The sequence below is a fragment of the Canis aureus genome, chromosome 18 (assembly GCF_053574225.1).
Source record: "Canis aureus isolate CA01 chromosome 18, VMU_Caureus_v.1.0, whole genome shotgun sequence".
Classification (NCBI taxonomy): domain Eukaryota; kingdom Metazoa; phylum Chordata; class Mammalia; order Carnivora; family Canidae; genus Canis; species Canis aureus.
The window spans coordinates 7,290,465-7,305,086 of NC_135628.1; the positions used below are offsets into that span (position 1 = coordinate 7,290,465).

Genomic DNA, 14,622 nt, shown 5'->3' on the forward strand with positions numbered 1-14,622 from the left:
TAAGACCGTAGGCTCTGAAGTTATACCATTGGTGCTTATTAGCTGTGTGCCCTTGGGTAATTTATTTATGTCTGTACACATCATTACAGATTTCTATAAATGAAGAATTTAAAATTAATTCTCAGTGGTGTCAAAGGTGCACATTTACCCTGAAATGCTTCAAAAGTATTTGGATTACATGGCTGTTTAAATATTCAAAAATATATTTACATGTTTCCACTATTTAACTTTTAAAAACTATTTTTGCAAGACGAGTGCTTTTAAAAGAAGTTTAAGACTGATAAAACTATAAAACATGATATTTCTAGGACTATATTCATGTTCTTAGCATCTCAAATTCTATCACAGAAGTTCTATAAAATATAACAACATGAAGTTCTGTGTTTGTAATTATCCAAGTTGAAAGTTAGATTGATATAGGGTATTTCAAACCATATGTAAGAATGCTGAGGGTTTTTTTATATATGAATAACACAAATCTAAAACATATTTTAGAAAAATCCGATGTTGATCTTTTAAAGAGATCAACTGAGATTTAACTGCAAAGTATGTTTGGTGAAAGTAATGTCTTCATTTCAAGGTTTTTAAATTGGGAATTTGGGGAAGAACAAATATATTTTATATTTTTAAAGTTCAGTACTAATTACATTAATGGTATTACATGATTCTCAATTTGGCATAAAACCACATGTATTTTTTGAGTTTTTACTAAAATTCCACTTAGCTAACATACAGTCTAACATTAGTTTCAGGTGTATAATACAGTGATTCAGCACTACTCTACAGTAGCCAGTGCTCATCACAGCCATGTGCCCTCCCTAATCTCCATCACCTATTTCACCCATACCCCGCCTCTGGTAACCAGCAGTTTGTTATTTATAGTTAAGACTCTATTTCTTGATTTGCCACATTGTCTCTCTCTATCTCTCTCTCTCTCTTTTTACCCTTTGCTCTCTTGTTTAATCTCTTAAAGTCCACATATGAGTAAAATTATATGGTATTTGTTTTTCTCCGACTGATCTATTTCACTTAGTATAACACTCCAGCTCCATCCACAGGCATTGCAAATAACATGACTTCATTTTTCATGGCTGAGTAATATTCCATTGTATATATACACCACTTCTTTATTCATTCATCAGTCGATGGATATTTGGGTTCCTTCCGTAATTTGGCTATTGTTGATAATGCTGATGTAAACATCAGGGTGCATGTATCCCTTCAAATCAGTATTTTTGTATCCTTTGATAAATACCTCATAGTGCAATTGCTGGGTCATAGGGTAGTTCTACTTTGAACTTTTTGAGTAACCCCTATAATGTTTTCCATAGTGGCTGCACCAGTCTGCAGTCCCACCAACAGTACAAGAAATTCCTCTTTCTCCACATCCTTGCATTTCTTGTGTTGTTGATTTTAGCCTCTCTGACAGGTGTGAGGTGATATCTCATGATAGTTTTGATTTGTATTTCTCTGATGATCAGTGATCCTGAGCATCTTTTCATGTGTCTATCTGCCATCTGTATGTCTTCTTTGGAAAAATGTCCATTTATGTCTTCTGCCCATTTTTAAATCGGATTATTTGTTTTGGGGGTGTTGAGTTTTATAAGTTCTTTATAGATTTTGGATCCTAACCCTTTATCAGATACATCATTTGCAATTATCTTCTCTCATTCTGTAGATTGCCTTTTCATCTTGTTGATTGTTTCCTTCAGTGCAGTAGCTTTTTATTTTGACGAAGTCCCAATCACTTATTTTTGCTTTTGTTTCCTTTCTCGAAAGAAGTTGCTACAGCAGATGTCAGAGGGGTTACTGTTCATGTGCTCCTCTAGAATGTTTATAGTTTCAAGTCTCACATTTAGATTTTTAGTCCATTTTGAATGTATGTTTGTGTATGGTGTAGAAAGTGGTCCAATCATTCCTTTGCATGTTGCTGTCCAGTTTTCCCAACACCATTTGTTTTTTTTTTTTTTTTTTTTTTTTTAATTTTTATTTATTTATGATAGTCACACAGAGAGAGAGAGAGAGAGAGGCAGAGACATAGGCAGAAGGAGAAGCAGGCTCCATGCACCGGGAGCCCGACGTGGGATTCGATCCCGGGTCTCCAGGATCGCGCCCTGGGCCAAAGGCAGGCGCCAAACCGCTGCGCCACCCAGGGATCCCATGCGCCACCCAGGGATCCCCCAACACCATTTGTTGAAGAGACTTTTTCCCTTTGGATATTCTCTCCCGCTTTGTTGAAGATTGTTGACTATATTGTTGTGGGTTCATTCTTGATTTTCTCTTCTGTTCCATTGAGTTATGTGTCTATTTTTGTGCCAGTACAATACTGTCTTGATCACTACAGCTTTGTAATATAACTTGAAGTCCAGAATTGTGATGTCTTCAGTTTTGCTTTTCTTTTTCAAGACTGCTTTGGCTATTTGGGCTCTTTTTGTGGGTTTCATATAAGTTTAAGGATTGCTTGTTTTAACTCTATGGAAAATGCTGTCAGTATTGCAACAGAAATTGCATTAAATATGTGAATTGCTTTGGGTAATATACACAATTTAACAATATTTGTTTTCTAATCCATGAGCATGGCATGTTCCTCTATTTCTTTGTGTCATCTACTTTCTTTCATCAGTGTTTTATAGTTTTCAGAGTACACATCTTTTACCTCTTTGGTTAGGTTTATTCCTAGGTATCTTACTGTTTTTGGTGTTAATTGTAGATGGAATGGACTTCTCAATTTATCTTTCTAAACACATTAGTGTTGTATAGAAATGCAACAGATTTCCATATGTTGATTTTGTATCCTGCAACTTTGTTGAATTCATTTATCAGTGCTAGAAGGGTTTTCGTGGAGTCTTTTCAGTTTTCTCTATAGAGCATTATGTCACCTCCAAATTGTGAAGGTTTTACTTCTTCCTTGCCTATTTGGATGGCTTTTATTTCTTTTTATTGTCGGAGTGCTTCCGGTACTATGTTAAATAGCAGTGGTGAGAGTGGACTTCCCTATCTTGTTTCTGACCATAGAGGAAAAGCTGTTTTTTCCCCATTGAGGATGATAGTACTTGTGGGTTTTTCATAGATAGCCTTTATTAGGCTAAAGTATGTCCCCACTAAGCCTACTTTGTTGAGGGTTTTTATCATGCATGAATATTGTACTTTATTGAATGCTTTTTCTGCATCTATTGAAATTATCATATAATTCTTATCCTTCTTTTATTAATGTGATGTATCACACTAATTGATCTGAAAATGTCAAACCATCCTTGCAGCCCAGGAATAAATCCCACTTGATTGTGGTGAATGACTTATTTAATGTATTGTTGAATTCAGTTTGCTAGTATTTTATTGAGAATTTTTGCATCCATCTTTATCAGGATGTTGGCCTGCAGTTCTCTTTTTTAGTGGAGTTTCTATCTGGTTTTGGTATCATGGTAATGCTGGCTTCACAGAACAAATTTAGAAGTTTTCCTTCCTTTTCCATGTTTTGGGTTAGTTTGAGAAAAATAAACATTAACTCTTTTTTTAAAGTTTGGTAGAATTCTCCTGTGAAGCCATCTGGCCCTGGGCTTTTGTTTTTGGGAGTTTTTTTGATTCAGCTTTGGTAGTTTATATATTTGTAGGAATTTATCTATTTCTTCTAGGTTTTCTAATCTGTGGGCATATAGTTTTTCATAATATTCTAATTGTATTACTGTGGTGTTGATTGCTATTTCTTCTCTCTTATTTGTGATTTTATTTATTTGGGTCCCTTCTCTTTTCTTTTTGTGAAATCTGGATAGAGGTTTTGTCAATTGTATTAATTTTTTCAAACCAGCTCCTGATTTCATTGATCTGTTCTATTGTTTTGTTTGTGTGTATGATGGGTTTTTTTGTTGTTGTTGTTGTTTTAGTTTCTATAACATTTATTTCTGCTCTAATCTTCATTATTTCCTTCCTTTTTCTGGCTTTAGGCTCCCTGTGTTGTTCTTTTTCTAGCTCCATTAGGTATACAGTTAGGTTGTTTGAGGTTTTTTTTTTTTTTTAATTTATTTTTTATTGGTGTTCAATTTACTAACATACAGAATAACACCCAGTGCCCGTCACCCATTCACTCCCACCCCCCGCCCTCCTCCCCTTCCACCACCCCTAGTTCGTTTCCCAGAGTTAGCAGTCTTTACGTTCTGTCTCCCTTTCTGATATTTCCCACACATTTCTTCTCCCTTCCCTTATATTCCCTTTCACTATTATTTATATTCCCCAAATGAATGAGAACATATAATGTTTGTCCTTCTCCGACTGACTTACTTCACTCAGCATAATACCCTCCAGTTCCATCCACGTTGAAGCAAATGGTGGGTATTTGTCATTTCTAATAGCTGAGTAATATTCCATTGTATACATAAACCACATCTTCTTTATCCATTCATCTTTCGTTGGACACCGAGGCTCCTTCCACAGTTTGGCTATCGTGGCCATTGCTGCTAGAAACATCGGGGTGCAGGTGTCCCAGCGTTTCATTGCATCTGTATCTTTGGTGCAGCCACTCTGGAAAACTGTGTGGAGGTTCCTCAAACGGTTGTTTGAGGTTTTTCTTGTTCCTTGAGGTAGGCCTGTATTACTAAATATCTCCCTCTTAGGACCATTTTTGCCATATCCTAAAGGTTTTGGACTGTCATGTTTTCCTTTGCATTAGTTTCCATGTGAATTTCTTCTTTGGTTTCCTGGTTGATCCATTCATTGTTTAGTAGCATGTTGTATAGCCTGCATGTATTTGTGGTCTTTCCAAATTTTTTCTGGACTTGTAGTTTCATAGTGTTGTGGTCAGAAAAGGTGCATGGTATGATTTTAATCTTTTCATATTGTTGAGGCCTGTTTTGTGACCTTATATATGATATATTCTGAAGAATGTTCCATGTACACTTGAAAAGAACATATATTCTACTCTTTTAGGATGGAATGTTCTGAATATATCTGTCCATCCCATTTGGTCCAGTGTGTTATTCAAGGCCATTGTTTCCTTGTTGATTTTCTGTTTAGGTGATCTGTCCATCAATGTAAGTGGAGAGTTAAAACCCCCTATTATATATGTCGTTACAATTAGTTTCTTTTTATTTGTTATTAGTTGTCTTATATATTTGGGTGCTCCCATGTTAGGTGCATAAATATTTATAATCGTTACATCGTCCTGTGGGGTTGTCCCCTTTATGATTATATAATGCCCTTTGCTGTCTCTTTTCACAGTCTTTGTTTTAAAGTCTAGTTTGTCTGAGATAAGTATTGCTACTCCAGATTTCTTTTGACAGCCATTTGCGTGATAAATGTTTTTCCATGCCCTCACTTTCAATTTGCAGGTGTCTTTAGGTCTAAAAATGAATCTCTTATAGGCAATATATAGATAGGTCTTGTTTTCTCAGAATGACACTTTTGATGGGAACATTTAGTCCATTTACACTCAAATTATTGATAGATTTGTATTTATTGCCATTTTATTACATGTTTTGTTATTGTTTCTGGGGATTTTCTCTGATCATTTCTTATCTTTGTCACATTTGGTCTTAATGAGTCCCCTTTAATATTCTTTGCAGGGTGATTTAGTGGTCATGAACTCCTTTAGTTTTTGTTTGGGAAAATCTTGATCTCTCCTATTCTGAATAATAGCCTTGCTGGATAGAGTATTCTTGGCTGTAGATTTTTCCCCATTCAGCACTTAGAATATATTGCCACTCCCTTCTGGCTTTCCAAGTTTCTCTTGAGAAATCTCCAGCTAGCCATATGGGTTTTCCTTGTAAATTACAGACTTCTTTTGTCTTACTGCTTTTAAGATTTTTTTTTTCCTTAATTATAATATGTTTTGGTGTTGGCCAGCTTTTGGTTATTTTGATGGGGGTTCTCTGTTCCTCTTGAATCTGGATGTCTGTTTCCTCCTCCAGATTAGGGAAGTTTTCCACTTTTGTTTATTGAAGTAAATTTTTTGCTCCCTTTTTCTTCTTCTTCAGGAATCCTATAATACAATGTTATTATGTTTGATGGAGACACTGAATTCCCTAAGTCTATTCTTGTGTTCTATAATTCTTTCTATTTTGGGTTCAGCTTCATTATTTTCCACAATTTGTCTCCTATATCACTAATTCATTCTTCTGCTTCTTCAAGCCTGAAGTTCATTGTATCAAGCCTAGTTCCAATCTCATTTATTGCATTTTTCATTTCTGATTATTTTTTAATAATCACTTTAATTTTTGTAGGAAGGGTCTCCCTGATGTCTTCTATTCTTTTCTTAAGTCCATGATTATTGCTTTAAATTCTCCATCAGGTATGTAACTTACATTGCTTTCACTTAGATCTCTGGCTGTGACCTTATCTTATTCTGTCATTTGGGATAGACTCCTCAGACTTGGCATTTTGTCTCAGTCTCTGTGTTCTTCTCTGTGTTATAAAATCCAGTTATGTCTCCTGTTCCTGAATGTAATGGCCCTATGAAGAAGAGGTCATGTAGTGTCCAGGGCCTGGTGCTTCAGGGAGTATCTCTGGTGTTGTATCCAAGTTGAAAGTTGGACTGATGTAGGTTATTTCAAAACACATGTAAGAATTCAGAGATTTTTAAAATATGTATAAAAGTAACACAAATTTAAAATGTATTTTAGAAAAATCTGATGTTGATCTTTTAAAGAGATTAACTGACATTAAATTGTAGTTTGTTCAGATAAAGTAATGTCTTCATCTCAAAGATTTTAAGTTGGAACTTTAGGTAAAACAAATATATTTTATAACATTTTTAACATTTAGTACTAATTACATTAATAATATTATATGAGTTTCAACTGTGCATAAATTCATATATTTTAATGACTTTTTTCAATAAAAATTACCTATTTTCTTCATAAAAATTAGACATTTATTTAAATCTAGAGACCACAGAATACCTTTGGAAATGTTTTAACCAATACCCATTATTAAGCAAATGGAAAATTCTGCACAATTAAACAATAACCCAAAATTCATTCTCTATAGTTAACTTGCTTCTGAGGTAGAATGTATAATGATTTCTGACTAATATTTCTCTACTAATGCGACTTATGTTATCTAAAAGATACTTTCTAAAGGTACAAAATTTTATCAACTATGAATAGTTATTGGTTAATAATGACAATACCAAGTTTATCAGATGCAACTGGGGATAGGATTTCTTAAGTAAAAATTAATATACAAAATAAAACCACACTATATCAATTTTATACTCACTCACCATTTTATTTCCAAAAATGCGAATAACAAATGTCGTTATTATTATTTTGAAAAAATGTTTTAAAAGCACTTTTTCTTCATACAGTTTTTAATACTTCAGAGTTTACTGACATGTGAAAGATTTTTATTCATTCTTGGCAAATCCTGTTAATATGCCACTGTATATAACCAGGAAATACTGGTTACATGACCACTAGATTATATTCTAAAATTAATAACAGCATTATTAATTATGAATTAGAACATTAAATAAGAAAAGTGTCTTTAGCTTTCTGTTTTATAGTGGAAATTGTTTGGAAAATATAACCATACTTTAAAAAGTCAAACACAAATACACAACCTCTATTGATTTCTGGTGTATCAGTAGAACATGGTGAGATTTGCAGAGCATTGTAATCTACTCTTAAAAGATATCGCTGACTGCACCTTTTGTAAAAATAAAGATTCTCACATGTAAAAACAAATCTGTCACTGCAATTAAAAAGACCCAAATCAGTACCTTATAAGGTTTTATCAAAATTACTTTAAAAGGTAGTTTTGAGGGCAGCCCAGGTGGCTCAACGGTTTAGCACTGCCTTCAACCTGGCGTGTGATCCTGGAGACCGGATCGAGTCCCACGTCAGGCTCCCTGCATGGAGCCTGCTTCTCCCTCTGCCTGTGTCTCTGCCTTTCTCTCTCCCTCTCTCTCTCTCTCTCTCTCTGTCTCTCATGAATTTTTTTTTAAAGGTAGTTTTGAAAATGAGGGCATATCCTTCTGCAAGAAAACTGTCACCCAAGAGCTTTCAAACATTATAAGTAACATGGACTTCATATAACATTAAGAAAGATAGTTATTTTATCCCAATGTGATTTATACCCTTAACTTTTAAAGTACATTTAAAGTACATTTAAAACTTAATTAAGTAGGAATTTAACAGGCTCTCATGTCTTAGATATAGTACTTGAAGAAGTGGACCAGTAAATTCAACTTTAATTATAATAAGGAGAAGATGTTCTAGGACTGCTTTATTATTTTTTAAAAAGCACATCTAATTTAATTAAATAATAAATGTCCCATTTACTATAATCCAAATTATACATTTGTGCATTGATTCAGAAAATATTTATTGAACAACTACTATGTGTCCAGCACATGCTGAGCACTCTTCAGACACAACCTTTGTTGTCAAAGAGTTTATGTATTTTGTTAAGGAGATAAGATATATAGATATGGGTGGTTTTATAAAGGGCAGTATTAAGTGTCAATGAATGAGAGTAATATCCACTATAGGGGAGGCTTCATAAGGGTAGGATGTAATCCAGATGAAATGGTCAGGATTCATAAAAATTGTGAGTCTCAAGCTGGGATATATAGAGGGTGATGACAACAAAAAATATTCCATGTTGGGGACTAGTATATTCGAACTTTCTGAAGCAAGTGTTATTTCAGACATACCAAATGGAATTGAACACGTTATTAAAAAGCTTAAAAATAATCTATAAATATGTTGGAGGTTTTCTGATTTTTTTTAAAAGATTTATTTATTTATTTTAGAGGGGGTAGGAGCAGAGGGTGAGGGAGAGAGAATCTCAAGCAGACTCTCCACTGAGTGTGGAGCCCAACTCAGGGCTCAATCTCATAACCCTGAGATGACATGAACTGAAATCAAGAGTCAGACACTTAACCAACTGAGCCACGCAGGTGCCCCAGTTTTCAGATCTTTGAATGAAGTGTTGAATATCACGAAAGTAATAGTTTAAGGTGATACAGGTGATGTGCAAGATTGGAGAGTAGGAACCCAACCAAAACAAAAACCAGAAGCACGGAGATACACTGCACAATAACCCAGATCTGAGAGAATAAAGTGCATGGTAGTGGAAACAGAAAAGAAAAGGTGGAAGTATTAATATTCTGATAGAAAATTTAGCCTGGTGATGTTTCTTCAAGGGGATGGGGTAAATGTGAAAGAAACAGAGTATGATTTCATGCCAGGCTGATTGAGTGGAAAATAAATGAGAGACAGGTAAGGAAAAATCGGAACTAATTTGGGGGAGAAGATGATATAATATCTCCAAGGTTTCCATTTGGCCTATGGAATGCAGTTTCTAAAGATTTCTGTGATCTCAAGAGTCTATCACATGAAACTTGTACAGTGGAGCAAATTTTACCAAATCATGGGGAGGGGAAAAAGCTGAAAGGAAAACTCCTGGCAAGAAATTTCCGTCTAGAAATGTTACAGTTTTCTTCTGTCATAAATTTTATAAATATTATTTGTGACAGGAAACATTAAAGCTATGTCTACATTGGTCTATTTTATTGCCTATTGATTAACCAATAGTCAAGTTAACTGGTTTTTCTTTTTTTTCTTTAATTCTTCCTTTATGAATTCATGTTTTAACTTCATGTGCCAAATGGATCATGTGTGCTAGTGTGGTGTAAACAAAGAATAAAATATTTATATTTAAATGTGCTTATTCTATACAGTAAGGTAAGAGTAGGTGGTAGGGAGAACAAAAAAGCAACATGATTTTCCAAAAGATTAAAATTATAAAGAAACAAACCTCTGACAATGTTGTACATCCTTCTTGTTCATCACAATCAAGACATGCTTTTTCCCCCTCACTCTTATGTTTACATTTTCCAAAATATATAGAATAACATGCAGCTTTAATGCTGAGCCAGGAGAGATTAGATTGATAAGGAAAATTTTTGTGGAAAGAGTGATCCATGTTTTATACATATATCAGAACGTCAAATTACCTTCAGTAGAAAACCAAAATCTGGCCTAAAGGAGCAAACTGCCCCTTTTATATTTTAAAAAGAACACAAAGAATATAGCATTATAATTTTGAGAAATAAATTCTAATGACAATTTTTACTAGCCTCCACAACATGGAGAGGATTCACATGTTAACATTGCTCAAAGAATGGAGTAGGACTTCTGGGCTAACTGCCAATGCCTATTAGAATGATTTTCCCTTCAATCGCTAGTTCAAGCATGCATGATATCACAATGCATAAATAGTAGCACAACAAGTAGGAAATTCAAGACAATCCCTCCCTCTTGATCCTCCTGTTATATTGAGTACTAATGGGATTTAATTTCTAGAGTACTGCATGTAGTCCTGGGATCCTGCCAACTAGGAGTTATATATGTGACGAAGAAAGGAGAGCAATCAATGGTGAGTAAGTTAAAAGCAGAACCTAAGCCAGAGTGATTCCTCTTTTGGAACAAGTCTGGAACATTTTCAAGATTAAATATCAATAACAGCAGAAAACTTCTCAGATAAGGGGGCTAAACAGGGTTATAGCCCAAGCCTTCCACCTAGGGGGCTATAATTCTAAACATACTGTTTTGATATACACAATTTTTATCTGAGATGATCTGCAAAGAATATTCCTAGTATGAGTTAACCTGAACTGGGAATCAGGTACTCTGGGGGATTTCCTGGAGAGGACTTGGACTTTCCTTTAATACGGGCAGAGAAGCAGGATTCTAACTGCAGAGACACAGTAGAGAATACTGAAGTGCAAATTAATGTCACATCTTTTCTCACTTCTGATTCTTTAGGAAGATACTGGTTGTTCTTCTGAGCAGAGAATCTTTACCTATCCCATGCCTCTAGCAGAAATTAATCTGTCATACTTTGGAGCACATTTCTTGGCTTGTCTTTGTAATTATGCATTGATGCATACATCTCCTAGACTCCGATTGTTTATTGTGACCCAATATTTATTATAGTTAGACTGGCTATCCAGGATTAGATACCATCAATATTTCTCAGGTCTGATTAGCTTATAAACAGAGAAGTAAAGGTCTCCGAGCTTTTGAAAAATTACATAAAAATATAGCTAAATGATTTCTTTGCAACTGTTTATAAAATAATTTTAAAATATGGTACAAATTTAAATTGTGCATACAATGGGGAGGGGAGGTGGTGGAAAGCTTATCGATAAAACTCCAAGAAAAAGGTGGTGATTGTAATTTTATATCTGCAATGACTTAGGTTAGTGTCCTGTTTCAAATTTATTATTAAATTAAAATAATCTATATCAGCATATCCTCAGAGTTGGAAAGAAAATTAGATTATGAATAAAATGTTGTTTCTGACAGCACTGAGAGATTCATCCACAAGACAAATACTTTTGTGTTAAGTTTTAGTTTTCATTACTAGATCAGGTTAAATTGATTTTCAACCACAATCATTATCCCAATGATTCTCCAATGGTCACTGTTAACTCTCTGAAGCAATTTCTCATAGGTGGCCTATGGGCATCAAAAAGATCATCATAATCAGCATATTTCCAAGTACTACCAAAAAGTGATTACATTTATACATGCATGTACATTTATATAATATAGTAGTATATATAATATATGCTACAAACATTTTGACTTAACACCTACCTTAGAAAATTTATGTATATACAGAGATATGTAGCAAATATATGGGAAACAAATGGAATAGTAGTAAATAACAATGTAGGTTTTAAGGTCAAAGTGCCTGGATTTGAATCTGCCTTACCACTTAGAATCACTGTCCCAATTTTCACATCTGCAAATTAGGGGATATATCTACACTTACCCTCCAGGTTATTGTGAGCATTAAATGAAACAGTAGATGAAAAATACTTAAAATATTTCCTGGAATAAAATAAAGTCAATAAAAGTTGTAAGATGACGATAATGATGTAGAAGGATAGGAAGGGAAATGTGAAACAAGGGTCAACCTTGGCTCTAGTTCAAATGGGTGTTCATTATTCTGAAGTAGGCAATGATAAAAAAAAATAAAAACAAACCTTAAAACAATTTTTTTGGCTATCAACCTTTTTCAGCTCTCTTGAAAGAAGACATGCAACTTGGTGTTAAAGTGACCATGATTTTCTCAAATGTGTCTTTTTTACTTACTGCTCACTGAAGTCCAAAATTTAAGAAAAGGAAATTATTCCTATGGCAGATACTAGAGAAAGAAATAGATTTGGTTCTCATTTGAAAATGAAATAACTAAAGGTAAATGAGAGAATTAACCAATACTCAGAATGGTTAAAATACCGTGGTTGAAAAATAAACACAATCCTATTAGTCAGGTAGACAGTCTAATGGGAACAAGGGACAAGCTACTAGGCAATTCTCGAGTTAACAGTTAGTGAATTACTGTGGTAGCCCATATTAAGACAATTGTGATAAAATTTTTATTTCTGATCTTCCAAGAAAAATTTACTATATCCATTTGTTTCTGACTAAATCATGAAGGCAACAACTTTAAAAAATCAGACTTATACGGTCTTCCATCTAAAATTTTGTAATTAATTTATTGTGCATCATATGTCAGTGTGTAGAAAACAGAATTTGATTTTGTAAAAATTTCTCTACCCATATTTCCAAAACTGCTTCAGGTACAAGAATTCCTAATAGCTAAGACTCCTCCGTTAGGGAAGAAAAGCATAATTTTCACCGTATAAACCTTGTTATGTTTTCTGTGAGATTTTTTGAGCAAATCTGTTGGTATACACTGTTTATTTCAGACCACAAGGATCTTTCTTGAGTACTATTTGCATTGATGTGATCTTTACAAATAGCCTACTTTTTATAAAATCCAATTGTATTTTCAAAGAGATAAAAACATACCATTGTCAGGAGGGAACGATACTGGAAAGTTGTTTAGGGAAGGAAGAAGTCCATGTTCACAAAAGAAAAATGTTTAATTGATGCCCACTTTTATGTTTTTACTTAGACAAAATGAGAAGCCTTATTCTTTATGATACATTTCTAAACTAATTATCATACCATACAAAATGCCAGAACATGGCTAAATGCTACTTTAGATACTGAAGCAGAATGTTTTATAAAATACAGCTTAATTCTGTAAGCAGAGAAAGGGGGAAATACAGTCAAGTCATCAAGACATCACACTGAAAGTAGTGATGTGTAGGTTCATTTACAAAGAAAAGAGAAAACAGGAAGACAGACTTATACAGGTCTATATGCCTTTTTATTGATCTAGCAAAGTTGGATCCAGAGTAATCAGTGTTATTCACATTTTACTCCTTCTGGCCACACCAAGCAGAACTGTAAGACAACTGTGGTAAAATTCTTATTTTTATGTCATGTCTGAATGCAAGGAGTAACTCTACAGAGAGTACTAAGAAGAGAGGGGTTCAGAGTTATGCCAACTTAAAACCTCAAATGTGATCAGAACTACTGATCTATCAGTGGCTTGAGTTCAGTCTCACCTCCCTCAGGAAAATCATAAGAAAGATAAGTCAGATCCAGTCCTTTGATTCTTAATCATGTCAACTTTTTTTATGAGACCATAATAATCAATTTTTTATCCCTTGCTCATCTACTTATTTAGATTCCCTTTGAATCTATTCTTAAGTCGGCCATAATCCTGAATAAGTTTTATAATTGTATTACCTATCTAAGAATAATAAGGTTTCTTTTTTTTAATTTTTTGGCCCTTAAAGAGACTCAGGAGGCCCAAAAAAGGTTGAGATATTGTGGAATTTGGTGAAATCCCCAATCAACAAATTCACATGATTCATTATGATGGGCTATGTTAATATACCCTTGGCTCAGTCTCCTTTATAAAAGTCTCTCTAGCATCTTAATAGTGTTAGCTATTTTTCCTTAGAAGCTCTACATTTTAAAAAATGTTCTACCGGATTTCCTTCTTGAGGTCTGCTAACTGCAATATCTCATAAATGTCTAGGTATTAATAAACTATGGTTTTAGAACTCAGGATACCTGTTTCCCTTAGAACTCTTCCTATTGAGGCCCAGAAGATTTTTAGAGGTACTTTGAGCCCATCTCTTTCAGAAAATCACTGGTAGATTATCTTCTATCTCAACTAAGTTAAACAGATACAACTTTCTCTCCCCCCTGTTGCATGTCTATGCCTATTTTAAGCATATTTATTATTTTCACCTCATAAACATTTTTCTGTTTATGTAAGTTTTATACTTTTCCTAAGAGATGCGCATGGTAATATATCTCTCCATATTCTGTGATAAGGTACAGTTTAGGTCTTTTAAAAAAGTACTTGTCATAAAGTACTGAGAGGAATAACTAAGGAAAAATCTATAGCTGTTCATTATCAGGAATAAGAAATGTTAAATGCTTAGCAACTCTCTGGTATATGTTCAAAATCAAACAAAAAATATATAACTTCCCCAATAATCCTGGAACAGAACTGCTTATGAGCTACAATCTATTATAGTAAATTGTCAAGAAGTTTTATTTTTCAATTTTTTAAAAGATCTTTAATCACAATGAAGATACATGTTTTGAGCCATGTCTTTTAACTTCTCTGGGCCTCAGTTTTCTTCCTTAAAAATTAAGGGGATTTAGCTAGGTATTTTTAAGTTCCTTTGGAACAGATGCTTCTAATCTGATTTTTCTATCTCTTTTTTCTTCCAAACCTCTTCTT

At 33.9% G+C, this 14,622-nt stretch overlaps 1 protein-coding gene and 1 long non-coding RNA gene across 22 annotated transcripts in view; one reads left to right on the plus strand and one right to left on the minus strand.

The window, feature by feature from the left end:
- Positions 1 to 14,622, minus strand: part of FOXP2 (forkhead box P2) — a 555,034-nt gene that overhangs the window by 189,419 nt on the left and 350,993 nt on the right. The window lies entirely within an intron of this gene.
- Positions 1 to 14,622, plus strand: part of LOC144288541 (uncharacterized) — a 50,306-nt gene that overhangs the window by 34,351 nt on the left and 1,333 nt on the right. The window contains exon 4 of the long non-coding RNA XR_013356429.1: positions 10,302 to 10,374. This is a non-coding gene — a long non-coding RNA (uncharacterized LOC144288541). The remainder of the gene's footprint in view (positions 1 to 10,301; positions 10,375 to 14,622) is intronic.